Source organism: Lissotriton helveticus, chromosome 3_2 (assembly GCF_964261635.1).
Source record: "Lissotriton helveticus chromosome 3_2, aLisHel1.1, whole genome shotgun sequence".
NCBI lineage: Eukaryota > Metazoa > Chordata > Amphibia > Caudata > Salamandridae > Lissotriton > Lissotriton helveticus.
The window spans coordinates 29112371-29130551 of NC_136062.1; the positions used below are offsets into that span (position 1 = coordinate 29112371).

General features: G+C 50.8%; 1 protein-coding gene and 1 long non-coding RNA gene across 3 annotated transcripts in view; one reads left to right on the forward strand and one right to left on the reverse strand.

Annotated features, from left to right (window-relative positions):
- The window catches only part of LOC144826438 (uncharacterized), a 665527-nt gene that overhangs the window by 547897 nt on the left and 99449 nt on the right, over nt 1-18181 (forward strand). Inside the window, exon 3 of the long non-coding RNA XR_013609823.1 lies at nt 16259-16419. This is a non-coding gene — a long non-coding RNA (uncharacterized LOC144826438). The remainder of the gene's footprint in view (nt 1-16258; nt 16420-18181) is intronic.
- Nucleotides 1-18181, reverse strand: part of SPPL2A (signal peptide peptidase like 2A) — a 346877-nt gene that overhangs the window by 72892 nt on the left and 255804 nt on the right. The window lies entirely within an intron of this gene.

Consider the following 18181-nt stretch of genomic DNA (forward strand, 5'->3'; position numbering starts at 1 on the left):
GGAGTCGGAGAGGGTATGGGGGCGGCGCCGCCCGGAGCCGGTGCCGGAGCACCGGCGCCGCGCGGGGGCGGCGTCAGGGGCAACCCCGATGGAATCGGCGCCGAAGAGGCCGGTAGACCAGCCGGCGTCGACCCTGAGGGTCCCTGCGGCGCCGGGGTCGGAGCCGTCGGCGGCACCAGGGCCGGAGCAACCGACGGCGTCGAGGCAGGAGCACCCGAACCGCTAGGGCCCCCGGACGGAAGCACAGGGCCCGAAGGCGCCGTAGGCCCCGTCGGAGGAGACAGTGCCCTCATGGCCATGAGGAACTCCTCTATCTCCCCGGGCGTCGCGCCTTGCCCAGGGACCGTAGGGTATGGAGCAGGCCGCGCCGGCGACTTACGCGGAGCCGCGGGGGTGGGGCCACCCGAACCCCCGGCCGCATCGCGCGAGAGTCGGGGGTACGATGACGACGCCCCGACTTCTTGTGTTTCCTACCTGAGGAACCAGAGGAATGGTGACGACTTCCGGAGCGCTTGTGGCGGCTCCGTGACCGCTCCCTCGACCGCTCCCTCGACCTCCGGCCGGACCGGGACCGCTCTCGACGCGGGGCCGACACCCGCAGCTCGAGTAGCTTGCGGGACCGCTCCCTCCTAGCTTTACTCGTCAGGGCCCGGCAGTCGACACAGTCGTCCACGGAGTGGTCGGGGCCCAGGCACCGGAGGCAGAGTCGGTGATGATCCGTGACCGACATCGTGCGGTCACAGTCGTCACAGTTCTTAAAACCGGGCATCCTACCGGCACCGCAAGAAGAATCAAGGATTCACAAAAAACTTTGGTCAAAAGACCGCAGTACTGCACTTCTCGGATCTGCGCTAAGAGGTGCGGAAAAAAGAAGAACTGACATCAGCGCGCGGAGGCGGCGTCTATATACTCCAGCGACGTCATCACGGCGCAAGACGCCGACGACGGACGCGGAGCCGCAGGGGACGCCTGCAGACGACGCCTACCGACGCGCAGGGGTACTGCTACGCAAAAGTTTCCGGATCCAGACTGACGCCTGGGGATATTCTAAGGTAAGGAATCTAATACTAACCTGTTTCTTTCAGATGGGTATGTTAGATCCATCGGATATTGGTACAACTGCCCCTAAGAAAGTCCATGAAGACCTGTTTGTTAAACTAAAAATGTTATTTATAAGAAATATCAACGCTCAGGGACATATTATAAAAAAACAGCAAACTGGTACAATGAGTCATGTAAAGCTGCTTTCGAGCACCTAAAGAAGACCATCAGGGATGGAACCTCCCAAGAAGAGAAAATAGCAAGGACTAATTATAAAAAAGCTCAATCTGAGGCAAAGAAGGAGTTTGATGAGGATAAGTGGAAATCTTTGTTAAATGCCATAATAGGAAAAATTGGATTAATTTTTGGCAACTGGTAAAATGGGGTAGTGGAGCGCCCATCTGTTTTCAAGCGAATAATGTATCTCCCGAATTGTGGGTGGAACACTTCCAGGCCCAATTCGCCTCCTCTATGCGCGGTCAAGCCTCTTATCCGGAGGTGAATACTGAGAGTGTTTTAACGTTCGATAAAGGGGAGATAGAACGAGTCCTGGAACAGGTTCCTTCGGGGCGGGCTCCGGGCCCGGATTGCATACCGGCTGACATTTTTAAACATGATAAGAGGAATTGGACTGACTATATTTACTTCTTTAAAAAAATGCTCTAGCTAGGAGTGTGTAGCTACCAGATACCTGGCGCGGGGCGGAAATAATCCCCATATATAAAAAGGGTGACCGTGCCAATCCTTGCAACTATAGGCCTATAAGTCTAATTGATACTCTTCAGAAAATAGTTGCTAGATTGATCCTAGGTAGAATAAATGATTGGATTCTGGATCAAGATGTACTTTCACCCTACCAAGTGGGTTTTCGTCCCCACGTCAGTACTATTGACCACCGCTGTTGAGCGGGTCCGCTTCCCGGCGTAATTTCCTTGTACTCGCGCCATCTTGCGAGTAGATTGTGCCGCTTTTCGGCGCCATCTCGCAGCTGCTACATTCTAGTCGTCAGAAGGACGCTAGACGTAGATAAAAGGGAGTCATGCTGACGCGCAGCGGTTACGCGCAGCGGTTACGCGCAGCGGGGACGCCTGATTGACGCTGGAGTTACGCCTGAGTTCAGCCCGTCTGCGCCCGTCCGCGCTGAGGACGGGCTGCGGGACGGACTGGACCCTGGTGCCCCTGATAGGTCCCACACTTTGCTCCGGAGTTATTCATCACTGCAATTATTGTCTCTCAGACCCCCAATACTACCATGTCACTATCGACTCTCACCTGATGGTCTGCGTCAGTCTCAGGTATGCCATAAGTGTGAAACATCTTTCAATTTGATCTCACAGTCTGTTAGGAAACCCTGTCCTCCCTCTTCGCGACAGACGACTTCACAACCTAGAAAGGCCTTCCTGATCAACGCGCGATCTCTCATTAAGCACAATATTTCATTCCACGATTTTGTGAGTATGAGGCAACCAGATTGGGTTTTCGTGACCGAGACGTGGGCCTCTGAGTCCTCAGGTCATGATCTCCTTCTGGCCATACCTGACGGTTATATGCTTCATAGACAGGATAGGGTGCGACGTAGAGGAGGAGGGCTGGCAATCCTCTTTAAGGCGACACTCTCCTGTATGGTGAAGTCTCTATCGGTTCATTCGGATCCTTTTGAGGCTCTATATTTCTGTATTGTCTGCTCTCCTTCGGTTTCTTTCTCAGGAATTCTGGTCTATAGACCCCCAGGACCGAGAACCAATTTTTGTTCTGAGCTCTTTAGGATCCTGGAGCCTTATTTTGGGAGATCTCATTTCACTATTCTTGGTGATTTAAACTTTCATCTAGATGACGTGGAAGCCAAAGATACTTCTACTCTGATTAACGCATTGGAAGCTTGTGACTTCGTCCAAATGGTACACTGCCGCGACCCATAGGGCCGGTCATACTCTGGACGGGGTATTTTCCAATGATGCGAGACTAACAGTTGGTCTGCCCCTTCCGCTGGTATGGTCGGACCATTTAGCAGTACCACTGGAATTAGAACCTCCCCTTGCCGAGGTTAATTACGCTGCCGCTAATAAATGCCTTAAAAGAAGCTTCAGAAACTTTTCCAACGATGCTCTGGCTCCCTATATCCAAGCCACTAGCATCTCATCCCTGAGGGAGGTGGATGAGGCGGCACATGATTTGAAGAGTTAGCCCCTACCTCACTTAGATATGTGGCACGACAGAAACCTACAGCCCCCTGGTTTTCGGACTCTCTGAGGCTTTTGAGACAAAAATGTAGAAGGAAAGAGAGAAGCTGGCGCAAATCCTGGGATCCTACAGAACGGGAGGTATACAAGTGCCAGTTGCGAGAATAGAAAAGCAGAGTTATTAAGGAGAATCAGGAATACTTTACCAACCTGACTAGCTCTCTTACTTCATCTAAAGAGCTTTTTAAGATCGTGGACTCCCTCTGCTCTCTTCAGGCACCGGACCCCGTGGTAGGTTCACAAGAGTTGTGCAACAATATCTCGGATTTCTTCTACAAAAAATAGATGATATCTATATTGCTTTACAGTCCCAGAGGAATTCTCTGAATGACAATAATTCCTCTGGAATTATGCATCTTGAATCTTGGACTGGAGATGCTTCCTACACCCTTACTCCCTTTCCAGCACTCTCCCTGGAGGGTCTTAATCGACTGCTCGATAAAACTAAATCAGCTTCTCCTTTGGACCCTGTCCCTTTGAAAGTACTCAAGGAATGTAGGAATACTATTTTACCCCCCCTGTTGGAGATAATGAATGGGACTATGGAACAGGGCACCTTTCCTATGGTCTGGAAGAAGGCGATAGTAAAGCCTCTTCTTAAAAAGCCCTCACTGGACCCTGGCCTTCTTAAAAATTTCAGACTAATTTCCCTTCTGCCAGCCCCCGCAAAGATGTTGGAAGCTCATATGAACTCTCACTTATCCATCTTCTTGGACTCCTCTGGGTTCTTGGACGGGTCCCAACATGGCTTTAGAAAGTCCCACAGCACGGAGTCTGCTTTGACTAAGGTGGTAGATAACATTCGCCGAAAAGTAGATCTTGGCCAAACTACCGTGTTAGTGCTGTTGGACCTTACGGCGGCGTTTGACACCCTGTCTCCCTCAACTTTAACATCTCGGTTGAGGGAGGCAGGGGTAACAGGGCCGGCCCTGAGTCTCCTGAACTCTTTTTTACAGCAGAGAGAACAGCGAGTGATGCTCGGAGATTTCCTCTCCCCTGTTAAATCTCTGCTATGTGGGGCGCCACAGGGGTCGGCCTTGAGCCCGACCCCGTTTAATATCTACGTGGCCCCCCTCGCGAGATTAGTAAGATCACAGGGGATGGAGGTGGTGTCGTACGCCGACGACACGCAGATCATGGTGTCCCTGGCCCACTCTGTGAGTACATCCACGTCCAACTCTAGGTCCTGCATGCAGCTTGTTGCAGAGTGGATGATTCTTAACTTTCTAAAGTTGAACGGCGACAAAACGGAGGTCCTGGTCTTTGGTAAGGACCAGGACGTGTGCTCGAGTGAGTGGTGGCCCTCATCTCTTGGCACCTGCCCCACTCCCAACCAATCTGCCAGGAATCTCGGCGTCATCTTCGACACCTCGCTCTCTATGGAGTTTCAGGTAAACAGGACAGTTGCCACCTGTTGGGGTGTTATCAGGACCCTTAAAAGAATCCTTCACTACCTTTCCCCCCAGGCACGCAGATTGTGACTGCTCTTGTTGGCTCCAGGTTGGATTATTGCAATTCTCTTTATGCTGGGACCAACAAGATTATTTACAACAAGGGGTGGTGATGGACAGAGTCTCTGAATTAAGCAGAGTACTCTCACCCAGTCAAGAGATCAGGGCTAGATCCAACACCGTTTTTTAGCTCATTGCACCATCCCAGTTTCAGAACCTGGCTGTATGCAAATTAGTCTGTCCCTGGCCCAGTGCATCATGGGAACAGGGCAGACCAGACTACAACAGCCAATTCTTACACTGGGAAGGAAACAAGCTTCCGGGGACCGGTTTCTGCCATTTCAGGCGTCTTCGGCCCGGCTTGCTTGAATCCTGATGGTGCAATGAGCAAGGGACTCACATCTGAGTATACCCTTCCACGCTTAGGGTGGACAAAATTATTTACAACAAGGGGTGGTGATGGACAGAGTCTCTGAATTAAGCAGAGTACTCTCACCCAGTCAAGAGATCAGGGCTAGATCCAACACCGTTTTTTAGCTCATTGCACCATCCCAGTTTCAGAACCTGGCTGTATGCAAATTAGTCTGTCCCTGGCCCAGTGCATCATGGGAACAGGGCAGACCAGACTACAACAGCCAATTCTTACACTGGGAAGGAAACAAGCTTCCGGGGACCGGTTTCTGCCATTTCAGGCGTCTTCGGCCCGGCTTGCTTGAATCCTGATGGTGCAATGAGCAAGGGACTCACATCTGAGTATACCCTTCCACGCTTAGGGTGGACAAAATTATTTACAACAAGGGGTGGTGATGGACAGAGTCTCTGAATTAAGCAGAGTACTCTCACCCAGTCAAGAGATCAGGGCTAGATCCAACACCGTTTTTTAGCTCATTGCACCATCCCAGTTTCAGAACCTGGCTGTATGCAAATTAGTCTGTCCCTGGCCCAGTGCATCATGGGAACAGGGCAGACCAGACTACAACAGCCAATTCTTACACTGGGAAGGAAACAAGCTTCCGGGGACCGGTTTCTGCCATTTCAGGCGTCTTCGGCCCGGCTTGCTTGAATCCTGATGGTGCAATGAGCAAGGGACTCACATCTGAGTATACCCTTCCATGCTTAGGGTGGACAAAATTATTTACAACAAGGGGTGGTGATGGACAGAGTCTCTGAATTAAGCAGAGTACTCTCACCCAGTCAAGAGATCAGGGCTAGATCCAACACCGTTTTTTAGCTCATTGCACCATCCCAGTTTCAGAACCTGGCTGTATGCAAATTAGTCTGTCCCTGGCCCAGTGCATCATGGGAACAGGGCAGACCAGACTACAACAGCCAATTCTTACACTGGGAAGGAAACAAGCTTCCGGGGACCGGTTTCTGCCATTTCAGGCGTCTTCGGCCCGGCTTGCTTGAATCCTGATGGTGCAATGAGCAAGGGACTCACATCTGAGTATACCCTTCCACGCTTAGGGTGGACAAAATTATTTACAACAAGGGGTGGTGATGGACAGAGTCTCTGAATTAAGCAGAGTACTCTCACCCAGTCAAGAGATCAGGGCTAGATCCAACACCGTTTTTTAGCTCATTGCACCATCCCAGTTTCAGAACCTGGCTGTATGCAAATTAGTCTGTCCCTGGCCCAGTGCATCATGGGAACAGGGCAGACCAGACTACAACAGCCAATTCTTACACTGGGAAGGAAACAAGCTTCCGGGGACCGGTTTCTGCCATTTCAGGCGTCTTCGGCCCGGCTTGCTTGAATCCTGATGGTGCAATGAGCAAGGGACTCACATCTGAGTATACCCTTCCACGCTTAGGGTGGACAAAATTATTTACAACAAGGGGTGGTGATGGACAGAGTCTCTGAATTAAGCAGAGTACTCTCACCCAGTCAAGAGATCAGGGCTAGATCCAACACCGACCAACAAGAGTCTTCTGCAACGTTTACAGGTGGTGCAGAACGCTGCTGCGCGATTTGTACTGGCCCTTCCATGGCTTGCATCTGCTACTATGGCAAGGAAGAGCCTCCATTGGCTCCTTATCTCCTTTAGGGTGTTTTTTAAACTCCTTTGCCTTACTTACAGTGCCCTCATGGCAGGCCGTTCTGATGCTCTTGGGTCTCTGCTTACTCGCTATGTACCCAGCAGATGTCTTCGCTCTCTAGAGCTGAATCAACTGGTAGTCCCTCGTTCTAGGAAGGTTAGATGGGGGAGTAGGGCATTCTCCATCTTAGCACCCCAATTATGGAACACACTTCCTCTGGAGATCAAATCTCAGCCCTCATTGGATCTCTTTAGGAAGGCCCTTAAAACCTGGTGCTTCACTAAAGCCTACCAGTAAGTTCCTGCCACCTGCTGACTCAGCTAGACATTGAGCTAGGCGCCTTGACGCCCATTGGGCTAAGTTGCGCGTTTACAAATCACATTTCATTCATTCATTCATTCATTCACGAAATCTTCAGATTTATGATGAAATATTGGAGTACAGTTGTCACTGCGGGGGGTACTCTTTATGCAGCGTTTGTTGATTTGAAATCAGCATTCGACTTGGTCCCTCGCCAAAGCTGTGGGATGTTTTAAAGGAGGCCAGGATGCCCCTAGAAATTTTAAGCTTTGTTATTAGGTTGCACGAGGAGAACTACGCCCAAGTTAGATGGGGGGGAGCGGGGCCAACTTACAGATCGTTTCCCTGTTAACAAAGGGGTGCGGCAAGGATGTGTCCTTGCACCCACCCTATTCTCCCTGTTTATTAATAAGGTCATTACATATTATTCTAATTTTCCCACGGATGCACCAACTCTTGCTGGTTCAAGGGTTCCTCTGCTAATGTTTGCAGATGATACTTTAATTCTATCCAATACCCAATCTGGTCTGCAACGTGCCCTTGATAGATTTACAGAGTTTTGCAGCGACGAGGATCTCTTAGTAAATGTTGATAAAACCAAATACATGGTGCTGCATAAGTATAAACAATTTAGAAGCAGATGTGTAATGAATGATGCGCTATTGGAGCAGACGGATACCTTTACCTATTTAGGCGTGACTATGGGAAGGAGGATGAATTGGACCCCACAGTTAGATGTCCTAGCACTCAGGCATAATCAGTTAGCAGGAGCCCTACTCAAAGAATATAAACTTTCTAGTACCAAACCGGTAGGGCCTGCTTTATCGATTTATATTGGGACGGTTAGAGGCTCCATTATTTATGGTGCATAATTCATGGGGGTATGGAAATTTAACTCCCCTTGTATCTGCACAAAATAAATTCCTGAGTCTATTGACCTCTCTGCCTCAGTCTACCCCTAGCAAGCCTTTATTGCTAGATTTAGGTTGTGTATCCATTGATGAAGTGGCGGGATTTAGACCTTTAACTTATTGGTGGCGGTTATGGACTACACCAGAACTGGCATCATACGCCAATGCCCTTATGTATATCAGACAAACTGCCCAGCCCTCTAAAAATCAAATGGTTACAGAGGGTTAAGAGTAATTTGACTGATATGGGGCTCCGCTCCCTGTGGGAAGATCCGACAGGGAATCCATTTCCCAGTAAAAAAGAGTATAAAGAACTTTACTGGGCTATGATTACTAGGAAGACCTTGTTGTTAGTAGATAGTACTTCGCTCACAGGCCTGTTTATAGAACATAAGCTTATGACGGAATGGGAGGATTATTGGAATTTGATTACTATTCCTGGTGATAGGAAACTATCACCAAATCAGAGTTGGCACTCTCCTTATAAGATCCTTTACTGCAAAATGGAATAATCTCTCAGACACTGTCTGTCCTTCGTGTAATTTAAAGGAGGAGTCGATTTCTCATGTACTCTTTGTCTGTCCTGCATACAAGGGTCCTCACCGTAGGTGGCTAAGGCCTCTGTGCTCTAATCTTAGCACTAGATCATGTGTGACAGCGTTAAGTATATTGGTTTCAAACACTCGCCCAGACATAGTTATTGCTATGGCGAAATTTTTAAGCTCGTTCTGGGCCTTGAGACAGAAAAACTTTTTTTTTTTTTTTTTGAGTTCAACACTGCTTTATTACATAATACAAGCTAGAATACACAGCTTTTCGAGCCCACAACCCGGAGGCTGGCAGCGTGGTATAGTGATTTAAACACAGCCTTGTAGCCGGCATCCCTGAGGCCCGGCGGCAAAGTATAAGCATGAGAGATGATGGTATATCAGCCAGCGTTGTGGAGCCCTCAGAGGATCAGCAGCAGTAGAACAGTGTTATCCATTTCAACATTCAGTGATAGAACAATAGTAAAAAAAAAAGAAAAAAAAACTTCCCAACATTAAATAAAACTAAGAGGCATTTCGTTCTCCCTTGAAAATAAAAAGGAAATAAAACCTGTCAAATCAGCAAGGCAGTGGTGTAGGTAAGTAGTGCAGTGTAGTGCCCAGCGGCTATAGTTCCACACTTCGAACGGTTCTCCAGCAAGTCCGGAGGCGATGATATGTACCGTGTGTTGCATGTAGCGCCTTAGAGTGGAAGATGTGTCCGGGGGCATACAAGGTGTGGTGTAGGGGGCAGTGGTTCAACTCAGGGGAGGAAGAGGGGGTGGGGGGGGAGGGAAGGGGAGAAATTCGCTACCAAGTGGGGGGGAGCCTCAGGGGCAGGTACAGGGGCATCGGTAACGATAGTTGACTAGTCCAACCCGCCCGCAGTAGGTAAAGCACGACCCGGGCCAATTCCTGTGACATGTGGATGCTGCAGCTAAAGTACAGGTCTGCTCTAGGGTCGTAATAATGTGGCCTCAGATAGGGGCAGTGTCCTTCTCAGGCGTGTCTTCCTCAACCGATCGCTGGAGCATGTAGCACACTAGGGGACCCCATATGTCTCTAGGTTTACAGGATGTAGGCAACAAGTCAGCAAATGTGTTATATTGATCTTGACAGTAGGTCAAGTCCGCTAGCCAGTCCTTAAATTTGGGTGCCCTGCCTCGGCCCCATCTACAGGCCACGCGACGTTTGGCCAACAGCAACGCAATGTCGACAAATTTCCGGCTAGAGCTAGGGATCTGCTGTGTATATCCAAGAATCGTGACCAAGGGGTCTACAGGCACCGTAGTGTTCGTCATGTCCGTAAGGGCATTTGTCACTTGTTGCCAATAGCGTGCCACCTGCGGGCATTCCCACGCTAAATGTAAAACATCCGCATGGCTTGCATGGCAACGTACGCATCGGTCGTCTTCCGCCAAGCCAAATCTGAGTTTGCGCACCGGGGTATAGTACATTCGTTGCAGGTATTTATAATGTATTATTTTAAATCTGCTGCTGGCAGATAGGCGGGAGGTGAGTGCACAGCAGTATTGCCACTGCGCATCAGTGATGTCAGTAGCCAATTCAGCTGCCCAGCGCGCTCGAGCATTGGAGTCCGGCATCTGCATAGCGGCCCTGAGCTGACGGTAGAGGCCAGATACCAAATGTGTCCCATCTCGGGAGTTCAACAGGAAGTGGAGCGGAGGCAAAATTTCAGGCTCGTCAGGAAAGTTGGGAAGTATGGCCCGCATCCCTGCACGTAGGCGCACGTAATAAAAGAGTTCTAGCGGAGTGTAGACGTGCGATTGGAAGAAAAGGTCCGCCGTTTTGAACTGACCATTGACAAATAAGTCGCCCCAACAGGAGATACGTAGTGCTGCGCACAGCGTGCGGAATCCCTGTTCCTGCAACAGGGTGAGTTCCGGATGGTAGGTAAGTGGCAACTTCGGCGAATATGGTAGTTGGCATAATAAGCTCCTGGCTATTCGCCGCCATGCATCCATCGTGCACGATACAGATGTTTTTGGCGTGGTTATGGAGGATTCCGGGCAGTGGAGTAGTCCCGACAGCGGGAGGGGTCGTATTATCCAATCCTCAACCGCAATATGCGGCATGTAAGGTGTAGGAGCCATCCAGTGGTAGGCAAAGTGTGCCTGAGCGCACTGGTAATATTTCTCGAAGTCCGATATATCGAAACCCCCTTTGTCATAGGGCAAGGTAAGCGTGGACCATTGAAGCCGTGAGTTCTTGCCTCCCCAAAAAAGTCTGCGCAGTTCAGCCTTTAGCGTCTTAAAGAAGAAAGCACCGGGAAAATAAGGAATGTTGACAAAGAGGTAGAGGAACCGAGGGAGGATAACCATTTTGATTAGGGACGCCCTACCAGCCATAGAAAGCGTCAGAGTAAGCCAGCGATCCACGGAAGCGATTAGTTTTGTGATAGCCACTCCATAATTGGCTCGTAACGTCTCCTCCCTGTCCCGGGAAATGCGTATCCCCAGGTAGCGAAGGTCTGTCCGGCACCATTCCAACGGATAATCAAGGGAAAAGTCGCCCACCGCCTCAGTGAGGGGGAAAAATTGGGACTTGGACCAGTTGATGTGGACACCTGACATGCCGCCAAACACAAGGAACTCCCTGAGTAGAGGGTTAAGGTGTATTTCAGGGTGCTTGACATATAGTGTGATGTCATCTGCATACAGGGACACATCAATCTGTCGCTGCAAGCATTGAATCGCGCCATCTCGATGAAGCTGACGTAAGCGGCAGGCTAGCGGCTCAACAGCTATAGCAAACAATAAGGGCGATAGCGGGCATCCCTGGCGCGTGCCTCGGGTGATGTCAATAGACGGAGATAAGCGACCATTGATCAGCACTCTCGCCGTAGGCCGGGTATAGAGCAGGCGGATCCAGGATATAAACAAGGGTGGGAATCCCATGCTTGTCAAGACAGAGAATAAATAGGGCCATTCGACTGAGTCAAAGGCTTTGGTCGCGTCGAGAAAAATCGCTGCGACTGGCGTTTCAGGATGCACGGTACGTAGGAGAGAGAACAGGGTACGAAGGTTGTGCGATGTGGATCGGCCAGCCACGAATCCAGACTGATCAGGCAGGACAATTCTGGTCATTAACAGCGATAGCCGAGTAGCCAGAACTTTAGCAAGTATCTTGACATCGCAGTTGAGGAGGGAAAGTGGGCGATATGAATTGCAGGAGCTGGGGTCCTTATCGGGCTTCAGTAGGGAGGTGATGACAACCTCGCGCATAGAGCAGGGCAGAGCGCCTTCTTCAAGGGACTCCGAGTAAACCTCGCGCAAAACAGGGGCCATGATATCAATGTATGTTTTATAGAACTCGGCAGGAATGCCATCTAGGCCTGGGGCCTTGCCATTGTGAAGAGACATGATGGCATCCCGGATCTCCTCGAGCTCGAAAGGTGCAGCCAGAAAGGCCCTATCTCCATCGCTAAGCCAACATAATGCTACATCCTGCAGGTAATCGGTATAAGATGGTGTAGTCTCCACAGTGGAAGTGTATAATGACAGGTAGTGTGTCGTGAAAGAGGTGAGAATTTCATCCGAGTTTCTGAGAGTGGCGCCATTGGTATCAGTAAGTTCGAATATGATATTGCGATCACGTGTTGGTTGAGTGAGTGCAGCAAGTACCCTCCCAGGCCTGTCTCCCTCACAATATTTTCGGGCCTGCCAATGCTTGCCTCGGAACTTAGACTCCCTAGCAGCCTCCTCTTCATATTGTGACAGCGTTTCCCTAAAGGTAGCATGCAATTCAGGGTCAGGATCATCCACCATGCGGCGTTCTAGAACGCCCAGCTCATTCTCCAGTTTGCTAATAGTGCGACGGATATCACGTAGGACTCCACAGCTTTTGGAAATACAATAGCCCCTTATAGTTACTTTGAATGCCTCCCAAACATGCTCCACAGAGTCAACTGATCCCTTATTTCTGGGGAAAAAAGCAGCTATCTCCTCCCCCAGTTCGGTTCAAAACAGAGTGTCTAGCAGAATTTCTGGGCGAAGTCTCCAATGCGGTCGTTGGTTATCCCACCCTGGGACACGAAGGTGGAGGACAACGGGGCTGTGATCAGAGTGCGTCCTAGGTAGGTGAGACACCCCCTCCAGCTCCGTGGCAACCCCTTTGGTAATTAGAAAATAGTCCAAATGTGCCCATGTCCCCGTGTGCGAGGTGAAATGAGTGCCCTCTCTCCCCAACGGATGTAAGTGTCTCCAAGCATCCAGAAGTTCCCCTTCCGTAATCACTCCCTCAAGCGCCTCTCGAGCCCTAGGTTTATAGGAGCACACTCCATCAGCTCTATCTAAGTGTGGTACCAGTGCCAAATTGAAATCGCCTCCCCAAATGACGTGTCGGGAGCCCGCAGCCAGAATTTTGCCCCACAGTGTGGTGAAAAAGGTAGGTGTGTCCATATTCGGCGCATATACCACAACAAATGTGTAAGTGTCCCGGCCTAGTCTGCCCCACAAAAGTGCGTATCTCTCCTCTTTATCAGCAAGGTCCCCATATCTATGAAACGGCACATTCCGGGCCACAAGGATAGCTACCCCCCTCGCATACGTGGAATAAGAAGAAAAGACTCGGTCCCCAGCCCATCTACTGGCAAAGGTGATCCTATCTCGTGGCGGCAAGTGGGTTTCTTGTAACATAACCACCTGAGCGTGGTGTCTATCAAGGTAAGCTATAACATTGCGACATTTTCTAGCATCATTCAGCCCCCGGACATTCCAGGACAAGCAATTTAAATGTACATCAGCAGTCGGTAGAGCCATTGTTCGGTTCTCAACAGAAACAGGAGAAGCAGCCAGAGTAATAAGCTCGGGTCTGCAGCGGCTTCCCGCCAGGGCCACACATACCTTCGTACTAGCTGCCTACAGAGTCCAAGGAAGAATAGCCTCAACATATAACAGTCCAACCCCCCTCCCACCCCAGCATCCCAATCATGCCAGTAGCCAATGAGTCCCACCCAGCATTTCCCACCCCACCCCGCCAGTTCTAACCCACGTAGTAACCAAACAATCAGCAACAGCTGGAAGGGGAGCACCCTGAGGGGGTAAAACATAGAGTACGCACAGCCACCTCTCGGCTCATAACTCCAGTCTGTACTACCCTTGGTGGAGCCTAGAGCCAAGAGAGTGGGCCTTGGTTTACATTACCACAGGTGTGCAGAGGCCATGCGAGGTCGGTGTCCGTGTCTAGTGCAGGCACCATGGGCCACAGGATGAACGATGTTCCAACATTGCAGGGAAAGCAGCCAACGCAATCTCTGGAGGCCAGTGTCATTCGTCCTGTTCCGGTGGCAGATCATCGCGTCCCATCTCTTCTGCAGCACCCCGTTCCTCCTGTCGCGCTCTTCGGAGTGATTTCAGGAAGTCCTCTACCTTTTGCGGGTTTGTGAAGAACCTTTGCCGCCCCTGATGAGTGATGCGCAGCTTCGCCGGGTATAAAAGGGCATAGTCCACTTGGGCTCCTCGCAGTTTTTTCTTCACGGGTAGGAATTTACGACGCTCCTCCTGCACCATCGGCGTGAAATCCGGATAGATGGAAAACTTGATGCCGTTGTACTGCAAGTCACGTTGAGTTCGGGCCGCTCTCAACGCTGTATCGCGGTCGCGATAATTCAACAGTTTGGCAATAATAGGCCGAGGCGGCAATCCGGGCTTGGGTACAGGCGCAAGGGATCGATGCGCCCGCTCCACGATGAACTGGGTAGAGAAAGCATCTTCTCCGATTGACCCCTTAAGCAATTTCTCAATAAACAGTTCCATCCTACCCGTGTCTGTAGATTCCGGTACATTCGTGACGCGTATATTGCTGCGACGGCTGCGAGCCTCCAAATCCTCATTTTTCGCCGCTATGATTCGGAGCAGATTGTCCATCCGTGCCAGCTGGGTCGTGTGTGACGCGGCATTATCTTCGGTAGTGGAGATTCGTTGTTCTGCAGCCGTCAGTCTTTCCTCATGACGATCCACCTTATGGACCAGGGCGTCCAGACGAGCAGTGACTCCATCAACTTTTTCAACCACTGTCGCAAACCCCTGCCTCATTTCCTGGAACAGGACTTGAAAATCAAGGTCCGATGGGGGGGGGGGTGTAGTGGCCGTCGGAGGTGTCCCACTGGGTCCAGGGCCGCCAGTCACCGATTTCGCGCCCTTTTTAGCGCCATCAAAGCTCAGCTTCGCCTGCCGCCCATCAAGGCGTCCCATGGTCGTAGAAGGGAGCAGTCTGTCAATACCGTGGGCCTGGGAAGCTCTATGTGTCCCTGGAGGCCACGAGCAGGCCACCAGGCAGCGGGGGGTCCTAGTCAGCCCTTGGTGAGGCAGCTTCTGGCAGGACGGTATATCGCAGTGAATATCAGGAGAAGGGTGCGAGCCTGACGCGCTCCCCACGGTCCCAAGTATGCCCGTGTCAGTGGAAGAAGAGCAAAGGCAGAGTGAGGCTCTGCAGCCTAGATGGCCACGCAATAGTCCACAAAACACAGCGTAAGGAGATCAGCATCCAGGCCGCAGCCGGCCCACCAGGTAGGGCACTGAGTGGTCACGTATCTCTCCGTGGGTGGTGTCCAATGTGTGTCAGCACGGGCCCCGGGGGTGGTGTTGTCCGGTGGGGGTGTAACAGAGGAGGGGTGCCAGCAAAGAGTTCCTCACTCCGCGCCGTTTATGGGGCCCATGCGAGTGATGGCGTCCTCGTGTGTGCTACCCCCCAGTGCCCAGGTCATCAGGCATGCAGGTCCCGCTCGCGGTCCAGGGTAATCCCAGTGCACCCTACCGACACCAGCAGGTTAGCGTGGCGGCCGCACCTCCAGGCGGCTCCCGGTCGTTGCGACACCTGCCTCCCCACCGGGCGGAGCGGGGAAGGCCCACCCCGGACTTCGCGCCGGGGATCCACACCAACGAGGGGTCAGCACTGGCAGCGGGTCGATTGCAGCTCACCTCCGGCACAGGCTGCAGCGCAGGGCTTCTCCGTGAGTCTAGGCGGCCGTCCGGAGGTGCGGCCCAGCCCCTCGTGGCCGACCGCGGCCTCGCGTAGGATGTCACCCCGGTGGTCACCGTCTGCTAGCTCCAGGGCAAAACCTCGGCAAATACGACGGCCGCGATATCTCCGGTCCTGAATCCTGCAGCGGCTCCAAAGTCGGAACGAGGGCAGAGGATGTTGGCCTGCGCACAGCGATGGGTTTTGCTGGCGATTCTGCACCCTGTAGTGTAGGATTATGAGAGGATTTAGTACCAAGGCGCGGGAGCCACTTGTTTAACCGGCCATTCCGCTCGTGCGCCCTCTAGCGCCCCCCTTGAGACAGAAAAACTTGAAGCCTAGTTGAAGCTGGGATGTATATTCTATGTTTTGCAAATTGTTTTTTAACTATTAATTCTATAATAATGCTTAATGTTTACTTCATTTTTATTCTCAATTGTTAGGAATATTCGATAACGTGATATTAACTTTTGTGAGTAGGTGAACTCTTATGATGTTATTTATTGTTTTAGTGACACTTGCTGTTGTGTCTTTTATGATTGAAATATATCGAATAAATACTGAACTGGACCTGGTTGTTTTACCTGTTCTATAAAAAACACCTTGCTACAATGTTATTAATATTTTATTGGGGACGTTCAGCGCATAATTTATGTCATGGTTGGTCTATATAAAGCCCTTCATGCTACATACAACCCAATAAATAAGCAAATACATAAATAATAAATATATAAATGACTTTGATTCAACTATTGGTGGTCTCTCAGATTATGTCCCTTTCCAGATGCAGTCCCTTTCCAAATGCAGTCTCTGACAGATCTCTCTGACTTGGGAGCAGCCACAGTGGTGTGCTTCTGTCTGGGCACAGGGGAATGGAGCTCATCATTGTATTGTGTACTGCCACAGAAATTTCAACATGTGATCAGGGGTGAGTATGGGGAGCACAAACCCAGGGTAATGTCTTGCATTTCCCATTAAAATATGTAGTTTCCTGTCACCTGAACTCAGCCCTCTTGGTCATGATTAGCTTTATAATAAGCTCCGATTTCGTCCTTAATCAAATGTAATTGTTGCTAATTATTGGATTAGTGACCTACTGTCTGCACTTATCATGGTGTGAACACAGTGCCGGCCCTTCTCTCGAGGAAGCCAGTATGTTGAATTGGACTGTACAGGCGATGAAGTGCCAGGTGGCAGCACTTTCAGTAGGACAGGACCCACACTTACACACACTATAGAATGACAGGAGTAGTTCAACTGCACAGTACAGTACAGTACAGTACTGGTACTGACGAGGAGGAGAACAGTACATCACTCAAACAGTAAGGAACTAGTGACCAGCAAAGCAGAACTTTGGATCAGACAGGCACCAGCAGCCCTTGGAAGACAGTCTTGGAAGGGCGAGAAGTATGTTCACTGCTTAGTTTTTAGGTCTCGCTTACGCAGCGCGCATGCGCTGAATAGGAGGGGCCTTTTGGAATCGATCAGCATTCTGGACAAAAACGTGCACGTTTTGCATTGCTTTCTATTGCAACGTGTGCACGTTTGGCATTTCCCCTGCGTGAGCGAGCTTTGGCGACATCTGTTTGTAATTATCTTGCAAAAAGATGGTGCCCCTGCTCGCTCCCGCAAGGGAAGTGCTGTGTGTGTCTGGGATACAGGCCTTGTCAGTTGTCTTTCAATTCGATGCTACGCCGCACGCTCCCTGGAAGCAGTAATACTTTTTTTTCAGCAAGAATCAAATGACTTTAGAAACCAATACTTTGCTGGTCAGTCGTTCGCTGTGTGCCAGGATCTCTCTTGTGTGTCAGTCTGTCTCTCTGGTGCAGCTCCTGTGCCTGTGTCAGACTGATCTCTTGTGTGTCTGTATGTCTCTAGTGTTGTCAGTTTGTGTATTCAGTTAAAGGGTTGCTTGGGGGCAGAGGGCGAGGGTCGCCTACCCGGGGTCTGTGCCGGAATACATGCAACCACTCCCACTATAGAAAGCGCCGAGAAAAGGTTGAGTGTGTGGTGGAGCTATATAAAGAATTGTCACAATGATGGGCAGCACCCCCTACACCTGTAGTTGGCACTCTTTCTTCCAGTGTCTGCTGCATCCGCGCTGGGCGTGACGCAGTGTGCCACTGGGTGCTCTAAAAATGCAGCTATATCATTAGCGAGCACTGTGCTGCCCTGGCACCGTGCCATCGCCTGTCATGCTCGGGCAGATGGTCCGCCAAAGGGGCAGTCATTGTTCCGCATCACTGCCCTCACTGCAGGTTTTAAGGCTCCGGCCCTCACTCTGTCTTTGCCAAGGGGCTGTGGCATGGTGCCAGGAGTCACTGTGAAGCTCAACGCCTGCCAATTGTTCGGCCTCTTGGCGCTACGCTGCTTGGGGAGGGACCCGTACTTCCCAGGCTCATAATGCTGTTTCACACCCCTTCCTGACCCTTGCTTGGGTGACACCTGCCTCCGGTTTCGAAGGATAGTCTTTAGTTTGAGGCATCATATTCCCCTTGTGATTTCTTCATTGTATAATTTATAGATCGCTCACATCCCTGGCAATGACTAGAAGCGCGTCTGTGTCCTAGAAAGCAACAGGCAAAAGTTGTCTCTGCAGGTGGAGGGGGGGCAGGCCCCGCTGGGGGTTGGCTGAGGGCGCCGCCCTTGCAAATATTTATCTGGCCCTGCTTGTCCCCCCATGAGAGTAT